General features: G+C 35.3%; 1 pseudogene; it reads left to right on the top strand.

Moving 5' to 3' along the window:
* The first annotated feature begins 7517 nt into the window (after positions 1-7517).
* LOC149251205 (dolichyl-diphosphooligosaccharide--protein glycosyltransferase subunit DAD1 pseudogene) lies at positions 7518-7871 on the top strand (annotated as a pseudogene).
* Positions 7872-9798: the final 1927 nt, after the last annotated feature.

Here is a 9798-nt window from a genome sequence, read left to right as displayed (position 1 = left end):
TCACTTGAAACCTCGCCTTAGATAATTGTAGGGGCATGATTCTTATTATTAGAGCCTCAATTTATTATACACTAACATATCTATTTTCCTACTGATTTAAAAGTAATAAAAGGAGCTTACTGACCTTCTTACATAGCTTTAAACATTTAACATCTTATCATTTTATCATAAGCAACATAAATTAAGGTGAGCATTCCATTGATATCAACTTAACAAGAGTAGTCCATGGAACAATACCTGTTCCGGTGGTTGATGTTGATACCTTTGTCTTATAGCTCCAGTTGAATGCTCCTTATCACCGACCCAACCGGATTTACCTCCCAGCCAACTAGGAAATAAATTCCTAGCCCGGGAAACTTCCACAGGTTCCCTAGCCCTCCGTGCCCAAGTCCAACCAGATATAGTGTGTCCTCAAGAAGAATGTGCAAAACGAGATAACAATACTTTCCTCCTCTCAAACCCAACAAAACCTCCATAGGTTTCCAAGGTCTCCCAAAATCATAACAAGTCCAAACAATCACAACCAACCCCCACAATCCTCAGCAAGACTCCAACCCCCTTCCTTTTTTATACCCTACTTCCCTTCTCCATCTCAACCACCTCTCATTAATGTCATTAACTTCTCATCCATCCTTATAGTTGACTTCTCTTCTCCCAAGTAAGCTAGGAGTACATTTGGAAATGTGACATGAATATAAAATTGAGAATTTAATGGAAAAGGATCATGTCTTCTCCCAAGTAAATCTGAAAAGTACATTTGGGAATGTGAGGTGATATATATATATATATATATATATATATATATTGATAATTAAATGGAGAGGACTATGTCTTCTCCCAAGTAAATGTGAGGGTACATTGGGGAATGTGAGATGAATACATATATTTTTGAAATAATGGAAGGAGACCATATCCTACCTAATATTCAATTTGAGAAGGTAAGTGGGGAATTTGAATAATGGAAATCATGAATTTTATATTAGACCAATATTTCTCAATATTTTTAGATAATGTAAACATTAACAAAATTTATAGGATAATATTTAAGTGGGGCATTACATACACCCCTCCTTCAGAAAACTTTGTCCCAAAGTTAGAATGAAAAGATGCAAGGAGTTTGAAAGCATAGCAACCAGAGAGAGTTATAACAATAAATCAGATAAGTCCGCAATGACATTTCTTCCCATCAAGAGTCTCCAACTGATCTATATATTCCTATCTACCCTGGCCTACTTCCGTTCCCGCCCTATCCGTCCTCTGCTGCCTTATCAGTGGCAAAGGCCATACTAACCACTGATAAAACCGACATGGTGGGAGCGTCGAATGCCTCGATCGAACTTTCCCAGCAGGCATCTGGCAATCATCATCACACGTCTAGGGGGAGCATTCAACTGTCCTCCCCACGATTCCAGGTTTCGGAGGATACACGGTGGGAAACACCTCCACCCCTCCTTCAGAGCACGGACCACACTATAGAGCTGGTTGGACTTGTCATCGAATAATCCAATCAGGTCGTCTTGCCACCTGTCATTTGCATTTTACTCATGTCATAAGAGTGCATATCAAGTAGATACCAAATGTAATAGAACAATGTACATCGTACCTTTCCTCATTGGTCGTCTCGACCTTCCCCAATGGAATAGTAGATCTTGGCTATCATACGGTTCTTTCCAACCTGTAGTTTAGTTCTCATCCATGCATATATACAACCACAAAATAGATATAGATACATGATCTTAAACATCATGTTTATTAAGCCCAGTGTCCACGTGTCAATTTTTGTTTTTCATACTGCAAATAAATCTTACATCAGATAAATCATAATTTCACTAAGTCATTGATTAGATAAATCATATCTATATAAGTCTATACGATGCAACAATAACTCTGACAAGTCATGCAATAGATAAATTGTAACCAAGTAAGTCACACATTTGGTCATACATCCAACATTTCCATCATCAATACCAAATCCATTAATTGATTCTCACGTGTCCAACCAAATGTGTATAATGTTCATAAATAACAACATGGAACTGAAAAATAGAACCTTAACATAGGTGGCTATCTACGTTAAAAGGGGCATCATAAATGCTCATGTGACATCCTTGTGGAACCCTTCAATAAAAATTAGAGTTGAAATAGATTCAATTATCCATCATGGAAAATAGCATTTGAACCCGGATATCCTATAAGGTGGTACCAAACCAAAATAATGGCAAGCAATGGATTAGTGCACTATCAATTCCACTAGAAGGTGTTAGTATAAGTTTTATGCATATAATTTCTTTAAAACCTTAGTGAATATAAAAGTCTCACTCTTCTAATTTGATGGTTTTTTTTTTCATCTTCCAAACCCATTTAGTTAATCTTGGAAATAAACGACTCAAAACTTTAGAAACGATTTCCAACATGATTTTCATACTTTATTTTTTTGTAAATTGAGAGAAATGTCCTCTAAATGCCAAAAGGTTCAAATTTATCATATATTTAATCATGGTTTACTAGTACTAAAACAATTTCATGATATATAATGCAGCTCACAATATGACCAGACAAATGAGAAATAATTAAATGAATGGAATAATTGCCCTTGCCCTACTACTATTAGTACTTCCCTTCTAGGTGGCACCGCATCTCTAAAGACGCCTACTCCTTTCAGAAGTGGCCAGTGACCACAAAAGTTGCGAAGAAAGTTGAGGGTCCTTTTATCCAAAACTAGAGACACATTATTTTTCACGACATTTTTTTTTTCAACACTAGAATAAGGGTAAGAGTGTATTCTAATATTTTCACCATTCTTTTATTGACTAAATAAGCTTCCATTTTAAAATCCCAAATCCTTGGAAGGTTCCTCAAATCATCATTTGTTTCCAACTGTGATTTCCCAACAATATGGCACAATTGGATGGGTATTTGAAAGAGTTTTAATCATTTGCAAGCTGGGGAAAGCTTGCTTTGCATGCACCAATATGTTTTCTCTTCTTTCATATCACCGTGAGGGCATAAACTATGAGGCATAAGCATTGTTTTCCATTAAAGAAGGACCATTGTCCTCCCCCTCGCAAATAGTAGCATAATGAAGCGGTCCTTGGCATTCTTGGTTTAGTGTTTTATCCTTTCCTGGCCAACAATGGTGTCTTATTCACATGAGCAACCTTTTCAAATATTGACAAGACAAGAATAAGAATTAACATAAAATATTCCTTGAAAGAGTTTGATTCAATTATTTCTCTGTCTCTACAACTAAAATCAAACAACTATTGATAAAAGTATTTAGCATTTATCAACTCAATCATAACACCAATTAGGTTATGAGTCTCTGTCAGGTTGAGACTTAGGATGGGTCTTCTCCAGCTTAGTCCTGTGCTCAACAGAGTGATATCTTCAAAGATTGTCTCCACCAACTCTCATGTTGCCCTATTAATTTTTGTCTGGAAAACACTTTCTTTAACATGTGAGCTTCAATTTCCACATGTCTAATACAAGGCATGTTCGTAATTTCTTATATTTGAAAGACCATCATTGATTCGTTTTCGTGTTCCTAGGCATTTTCCTTCCATCCATTGTTATTATATTCAAGTAAGATCACTCAGTGGATATTACAAATCTCCATGACCACCTTAATGTACCAACTTGCTAGGTCTCACATGATTTTTCTGCCTAGGTCTTGATTCTCCTTGAGTTTCTTTGTATACAAGTGATTTCCTTGCTTTTAGATCACATCTTTGAAGTTAGCACTATGTATCTTATTGTCCCAACCTAGGGTTTTGATTTGGTGTACTCTACTTTTGAGTCGATACATCTGTACTACTCATTATCAATACTATCATGGATTTTTATTCTCAACTGATATATACATATCTGTGTGCTCTCAGGTGTCACCTTGATGGATCTTCACTACTAGATCTATGATATTCCATTTCTATCATTGTACTGCCTAGAACAACTCTCGTTATTGTTAACTTCACTTTTCTTGATATTGCATGGTTTCTTTGACATATTCTCTTAACCCTTAGACTTTTAATCAATTATATAGATAGTATCTATCTGTTCATGAATGCTATTATTCTTGAATTGAATTGATATATTTCAAATTCTCTACTCTGGCATTCCAAGGCATAATCTTAATGCATATTGTTCTTGGAAAGAAGGTCTAATTTGAAAAATAATACATAGCTCTGGTATCTTCTGACTTGTGCTGTTGATTCCCTAGCAATATGCCCAGGTTTGTACACTTTGAATTCGTTATTCTTGTAACTGCCCCATTCTTAGTGTGCAATTAAGTAACACATGTTGCAGTTTGAATTTTGCAACCATTCTAGATTCGCTTATTTGGAAGATTATCTAGCTCATCGTAACTCATAACTATGCATTCCTCTGCCTCAGGATTATTAATGGCATTTTTTAAGTACTCATTGGTATCTATGTAGCATTCCACACAGGTCTAAAGACTGACGTAGGATTTCCTTTGAATAGTAACTGCTTGGGCCTTCTCTACACAGGTAACAACTCTGTCAATACAAATGTAGATGCCAGACTGTGTAACGATTCATGCCAATATAGTATTGGCCAGTGATGGTGTCATAACATTTCTACTGCCATGTTGAATAACATTAACGCTCTGGTCCAATTCAATGTTGCCATTTCCATAAACATTGTCATCTATGCCTACTAACCCAAATTTAGGTTGATTTATCTGATCAAAGCTATGCATTACATAATGGTGTCAGCTCTCTTAAACTAGAACTTTATCTTTATGTCTTTCATTTGTCTTTCTTGGATCCTCGTGGCAGTTGTTATAGGATTGATAACATATAGATTTATGCGGCCACTTGCACTGAATGACAATACAATTGTCTTTTGCAAGGTTGGTTCTTTTGATCTTGATCACTAATAGTATCAAAAGGAAATAAATGCAAGCATATGCAAATATTTATGAAAGTTGAAATCATTCCAGTAAAAGAAAAGATGAGGGGAAAACATATACAACATAGACTTTCTTTTGAAAGAATCAAATTCTATTTGAAAATTTAACATTTTCAAGAAATGGCCATGGAATAAATATCCTATATCCCTTTGCATGCTTTCCTCTAAGGTTTGTACTACTCATTGTTTCCTTTCTTCCAATTTCTAATAAAGTTTATATTTAAAAAAAACAATTGAGGATCTCACTAGCCTCAATCCAAAGGATTGGCAGTGGAACAACGAAATGGCAATTTATTGACGTCATGAAAAGGATGGCAAAATGCAGCCATTTTGTTTGAAACTAAGGTAACTTTTAAATTCAACAACTCTTCATTTTCTTTTCGGCCATAAATTTATTTTATCTGATTAGAGAATAATATATATATATATATATATATATATATATATATATATATATATATATATATATATATATATATATATATATATATATATATATATATATATAACTATATATAACTATTTCCATTTATTGAGCCTCGTAAGTGAAATTTTATTTTATACCTAAATAAAATGATAATAAAAATTTCCTACCTGACCTTTGGTCGACAATCCAAGTTGATCAAGTGTTGGGACCTTGCTCCAACCATCAAGGTCACCCACACCATTCTTTGAGAAAGGTCCAAGTGAGGTGGGCAGCTTATAGTAAGGTCGGACTTTGTACTTTGACTCCACTGTCTTTCGGAATTCAGTATACACATCAAGGATGTATTAATGTAAGTTAAGATGGAATGAAAGAGGATTGGGACTGATTGGATTATGTGTGGAACTCATATATCTCTGTATTGAAATATCCAGTTTTCCAATCTTAAACATTCACTTTGTATCACCACACCTATGATACTGCGATATATATATACTTGTGTTGGTTAGACCAAGTGATTGGCATACTTAAATACTTATCTATGTTGTACTTTTCTTTAGCTTTCTTTATCTTGCTTCCAGTGTTACCTAGGAGTTGCTTTTGCACTCCCACATTGTATTCACACAGGATGTATCATTTTGTGGACATTAATGTACTTATCTTATCTTATCTGCAATCTGGCCAAATATAATACAAAGACAAAATCTTGACAAACTAGAAGAGTTTCACAATCATACCTTAGAGCACTTTGATTGCTATTGTATATGTGTGTTGCAGACAGAAAAGGAAAACAAATAAGTCTTGGCCCATGAAAGCTCATATATTAAATATATGAAACATATCTGTGTTGAACAACCACTGAGATAATCATACAAATTCTAACCCTTATTATAATGCATATGTGCCATAATATGTAGTTAAACTATGGAAACAGAGTGTTTGTGTCTCAGCCACAAAGAATGTCAAACAAGTGGCTATCATCTGTCATTGGTTGTGGTAGCAGTGAAAAACGATAGTGCTGTAAATTGATTGTGCATGCACTGATTTCTTCACAGTTAGACAGTTGCTGTAAACATGGAAACAACTTGCTAATTCAGGGTAATTAAGGGTTAGACCCACTCCACATGAAACCCCCTTGAGGAAATGAATATTCAATATACGTTTACACTCTCCTGGAATTTCATACTTGCAAGTATACCTTACTCCATGTCAGGACTCATCACGAACCACCATTACTTTATAACTATGTATCCATAAAATTCTGCCATTTTATTATTGCTTTTAGTGGCAACTAAAGACATAGCTAGCGAAACCAACATAAATATTAAAAATGAAAATATCCAATAACTACATAATTAATTTCATTAGAAACACTCAATTAGTGAAGCATAATAATGGAACAACGTATCTAATGTCATAGCAAGAATTGCATGTATATAGCAGGAAAGGAGGAGCTTTCCAAAATTTTCAATCTGGCACTAAAATGCTTGGGTGTCTGTCAACAATAACTTACGTTCTTGCTCATCTTCCATAAGTTATGACGATTTGGATGCCATGAAGTGAACAGATCATGCCAATGTCGATTAATTTTATAGTCTCAGGGAAGTTGTTTGAAATTGAGCCAATAACATGTTCAGATCAAGACATAATGGGTGGTCAGGCCAATTGGTGGTCCATGGAGTCATGGCTCTACTCATTTAATCAATGTACATTTTTCCTTCCATCACTGATTACAAAAAGAGCCATTAAAGTGTTACCTGGCAAATGGTTTGGAAGTTTGAAATAATATCTCTTCTAGTCCAGCTAGAAACCCAAATTTACCTGCAGCTCAGGTCATCAATATGGAAAAAGTATCCTGTTTTTTTTTTGAAGTGTCACCATCCTCCTTGACTACAAGTGAAAGACTATGTCTAATTCCATTCTATGAGGAAATTAAGCAGAGCCGAATTGATTCTAAATATGATTCGATCCTAAGTCAAACTCATCAATTTGAGTCGCAATGAGGACTCAAACTCCCAAGTTAAACATGAGTTAGGTTGACTTGACAATTCTAATTCAAATCGACTTATTATGTCCAAAATCCATATTGTTCTGTAGTATGTACCGTCATATGTACTTTGAAATGCATTAGAATTGAAAACTTGCATTATATGTAAAATGTTAAATGGGAACCTCAATAGCTAAGGATGCAAAAGTTCCCGTTGCATCCCTTCGATCTGCATACTCTGCAACTCCTACCAAGTTGAAGATCATTGATCTGTATGTGGTCTACGCAGTTCTCACGGCAATTGTGCAGGTTGTCTACATGGCAATAGTTGGATCATTTCCTTTCAATTCTTTTCTTTCAGGAGTTCTATCTTGCACAGGGTCAGTTGTGCTTGCAGTTTGTTTGCGGATGCAAGTCAACGAAGAAAACAAGGTATTCAAGGATATTCCTCTAGAAAGAGCATTTGCAAGTTTTGTTTTGTGCAATTTTGCACTTCACTTGGTGGTAATGAACTTCCTAGGTTTGGAATGAGAGGGTACCCATCACAAAGAAACAAAAGAAGAATTGGCTACTCGCCCTTCCTTGAAATATTTCGTTGCTAAGGATTTGGTGGTAGTCAGATACACAAATACCTGAAATTGGCTTCTTGGTTAATGTAGCTCCCTTAATTTTCTTGTGTTTTGGATTCTTGGCGTAGAAGACATTGTACTATTACATATTGCAACATAAATATAAGTTATTGCATTATTATACCTTCATTTAGATCATTTCATAATGTGGTTCAAGTCTTTGAACTCTATTATATGGTTTCACTCTTGAGAAGTCAGTGCTATCAATAAGCATAAAGCAGAGATAATAGAAAATTTGTTTGTTTTTACTTTCCTGGTATATGTAAATATAGAAGGGATCAATTATTATTATCTAGAATCTAAAAGTGAAGTCCAGAGCTTAAATTACTATGGATTAAACATAACTGCAAAACTTTTGCTATAAATTCCACCCTTGACTTTTGGTTGACATGGTCTTTCTTATTTGCAGAAGTCTATATTGCACTCATAAATTTTCTATATTGTTAGTGCACATGCTCTCACAATCAGCAAGGAGATTATGTCAACATAAACATCTCTAAGAGGCATCAGTGATTAAATTGCCTGTTTGGGTTCACAACTAATTTGCACAAGGTTGGGTTGTTGGTATCAGATTGAGGATCAATAACAATAGCTAGTTTAGAATGTTGGGGGGGGGGGACAATATGCCAAAATGATTTGGGGGTGTGGCTAAGTGAGGTACTGCATCAAGTCAAGATAATCAGGATGGTGCCATAAGACGGGCAGATTAGCACTTAATAAAATGGGGGTGAAATACATCGAATTGAATGGTCATAGAAATCAACTATCAACCTAGCAGAAAATAATAAAAATCAGTTCTGCAAGTGTTGTTGTGTGCAGGTGTGGGTACAAGACAGGTATAACATGGTTGAAAATCCCTCCAATCTCAACTTTAATGACGTGGTAATTTGCCATTTTGAAGGCGGGTGTTGTCTATGCTTCAAGTCTATGACCAGAGCATTAAGCAGATAGATTTAGATGGCAACTTATTGCTATACTTTTGTGCTTAATTGTTATTTCTATTCTCCAGGATAGGTTGATAGCCAATTTCGCCTCTCTTTGCCGCAATTTTGGGTTAAATAATTCTTCCAGCAAGTTTCCCTTTCCTTCCTCTTCACATACGAGTATTTGTTCTTATTGTGTGGCTTGACTATGTTGAATAAAACATATGTTTTCTTTTGAATTATTATTTTGTGCTCAGATTTGGCAAGTCATATGAGTAGTCCAATTTACTTTCTGCATTGCAAGAGCAAAGTAGACTCAACAAGGTCAATTATAGAAAAGACTCCGGAAAGAAATGAAAGTTTATAGTGCATTCCCTTCACTAGGAAAAGTTGATGATCATGATGAACCTAATGTTATTCCTACTACTGCTGATGAGGATGGTGAACCTAGAGTTATTCTTACTGCTGATGATGATAAAGGTGAGTCTATTGCTATTCCTCCTACTGATGATGACGAAGTTGTGCCTACAAATCCAGCTAATAAATCTTCTCTAGAAAGAATCCTTGGTTCCGAGGATGTATGGCTGTTACCAAAAAACAATCAAGGATCAGGCTTCATAATTATTGGTTGCAGAGAGCCAATGAAAATGTTGAAGGGGAACTGCATCGCTTGTCTGAGATATAAAAGGAAGTCTGTGATGGGTTACTTCAACTTGATCGTAAGCTATACCTGCAAATTCTAAGACAAGCAAAAGTTATGGGGATGACAACCACTGGGGTAGCTGTCTATAATGTTTGATAAATGAATGTTACTATATTGAAGCTTTGATCAAAGGAGATTATTCCCTCCAAGAGGCCTGTGAATATTGCTCTCTGTTTTGGAGTTATCAACATAAGGGTTATAAT

Source organism: Pinus tabuliformis, chromosome 7 (assembly GCF_031772625.1).
Source record: "Pinus tabuliformis cultivar Carrire ecotype Pingquan chromosome 7, CPIR1, whole genome shotgun sequence".
Lineage (NCBI taxonomy): Eukaryota > Viridiplantae > Streptophyta > Pinopsida > Pinales > Pinaceae > Pinus > Pinus tabuliformis.
The sequence above is the reverse complement of the archived record's forward strand: the minus strand, read 5'-3'. Positions and strand labels throughout refer to the sequence as shown.